The sequence below is a fragment of the Cyclopterus lumpus genome, chromosome 10 (assembly GCF_009769545.1).
Source record: "Cyclopterus lumpus isolate fCycLum1 chromosome 10, fCycLum1.pri, whole genome shotgun sequence".
Taxonomy (NCBI): Eukaryota; Metazoa; Chordata; class Actinopteri; order Perciformes; family Cyclopteridae; genus Cyclopterus; species Cyclopterus lumpus.
The window spans coordinates 24,653,894-24,656,393 of NC_046975.1; positions in this window are offsets into that span (position 1 = coordinate 24,653,894).

Here is a 2,500-nt window from a genome sequence, read left to right on the forward strand (position 1 = left end):
GTAATTTAGTTGTTTGAACCTAACTAGTAGATTAGTTCTTTAAACCTAACTAGTAGTTTAGTTGTTTAAACCTAACTGAGTAGTTTAGTCGTTTAAACCTAACTGAGTAATTAAGTTGTTTAAACCTAACTAGTAGTTTAGTTGTTTGAACATAACTAGTAGTTTAGTTGTTTAAACCTAACTAGTAGTTTAGTTGTTTAAACCTAACTTGTAATTTAGTTGTTTGAACCTAACTAGTAGTTGAGTTATTTAAACCTAACTTGTAATTTAGTTGTTTGAACCTAACTAGTAGATTAGTTATTTAAACCTAACTGAGTAGTTTAGTTGTTTAAACCTAACTAGTAGTTGAGTTATTTAAACCTAACTTGTAATTTAGTTGTTTGAACCTAACTAGTAGATTAGTTATTTAAACCTAACTCAGTAGTTTAGTTGTTTAAACCTAACTAGTAGTTTAGTTGTTGAAACCTAACTTGTAATTTAGTTGTCTAAACCTAACTAGTAGTTTAGTTGTTTAAACCTAACTAGTAGTTTAGTTGTTTGAACATAACTAGTAGTTTAGTTGTTTAAAGCTAACTAGTAGTTTAGTTGTTTGAACATAACTAGTAGTTTAGTTGTTTAAAGCTAACTAGTAGTTTAGTTGTTTGAACATAACTAGTAGTTTAGTTGTTTAAAGCTAACTAGTAGTTTTGTTGTTTAAACCTAACTTGTAATTTAGTTGTTTGAACCTAACTAGTAGTTGAGTTATTTAAACCTAACTTGTAATTTAGTTGTTTGAACCTAACTAGTAGATTAGTTATTTAAACCTAACTGAGTAGTTTAGTTGTTTAAACCTAACTAGTAGTTGAGTTATTTAAACCTAACTTGTAATTTAGTTGTTTGAACCTAACTAGTAGATTAGTTATTTAAACCTAACTGAGTAGTTTAGTTGTTTAAACCTAACTAGTAGTTTAGTTGTTGAAACCTAACTTGTAATTTAGTTGTCTAAACCTAACTAGTAGTTTAGTTGTTTAAACCTAACTGAGTAGTTTAGTCGTTTAAACCTAACTGAGTAATTAAGTTGTTTAAACCTAACTAGTAGTTTAGTTGTTTGAACATAACTAGTAGTTTAGTTGTTTAAACCTAACTAGTAGTTTAGTTGTTTAAACCTAACTTGTAATTTAGTTGTTTGAACCTAACTAGTAGTTGAGTTATTTAAACCTAACTTGTAATTTAGTTGTTTGAACTTAACTAGTAGATTAGTTATTTAAACCTAACTGAGTAGTTTAGTTGTTTAAACCTAACTAGTAGTTGAGTTATTTAAACCTAACTTGTAATTTAGTTGTTTGAACCTAACTAGTAGATTAGTTATTTAAACCTAACTGAGTAGTTTAGTTGTTTAAACCTAACAAGTAGTTTAGTTGTTGAAACCTAACTTGTAATTTAGTTGTCTAAACCTAACTAGTAGTTTAGTTGTTTAAACCTAACTGAGTAGTTTAGTCGTTTAAACCTAACTGAGTAATTAAGTTGTTTAAACCTAACTAGTAGTTTAGTTGTTTGAACATAACTAGTAGTTTAGTTGTTTAAACCTAACTAGTAGTTTAGTTATTTAAACCTAACTTGTAATTTAGTTGTTTGAACCTAACTAGTAGATTAGTTATTTAAACCTAACTGAGTAGTTTAGTTGTTTAAACCTAACTAGTAGTTGAGTTATTTAAACCTAACTTGTAATTTAGTTGTTTGAACCTAACTAGTAGATTAGTTATTTAAACCTAACTGAGTAGTTTAGTTGTTTAAACCTAACTAGTAGTTTAGTTGTTGAAACCTAACTTGTAATTTAGTTGTCTAAACCTAACTAGTAGTTTAGTTGTTTAAACCTAACTAGTAGTTTAGTCGTTTAAACCTAACTGAGTAATTAAGTTGTTTAAACCTAACTAGTAGTTTAGTTGTTTGAACATAACTAGTAGTTTAGTTGTTTAAACCTAACTAGTAGTTTAGTTGTTTAAACCTAACTGAGTAGTTTAGTTGTTTAAACCTAACTGAGTAGTTAAGTTGTTTAAACCTAACTAGTAGTTTAGTTGTTTAAACCTAACTGAGTAGTTTAGTTGTTGAAACCTAACTGAGTAGTTAGTTGTTTAAACCTAACTGAGTAGTTTAGTTGTTTGAACATAACTAGTAGTTTAGTTGTTTAAACCTAACTAGTAGTTTAGTTATTTAAACCTAACTGAGTAGTTAGTTGTTTAAACCTAACTAGTAGATTAGTTGTTTAAACCTAACTAGTAGTTTAGTTTAGCCGGCTCAAGATGGCGTCCTGCATGTCGTTTCTTTATTTTTCCCTCTGATCTGCTCCATTTTGCTGTATTGGAACTTGCTGAGGTGGCACTTCTATTTCCAGCAAACAAACAGACACACAAACAAACAAAAACACACACAAACAAACAAACAAACACACACACAAACAGACACACAGACAAACAAACAGACACACAGACACAGAATAAAGAGGTTAGAAAACAGCCGAGTG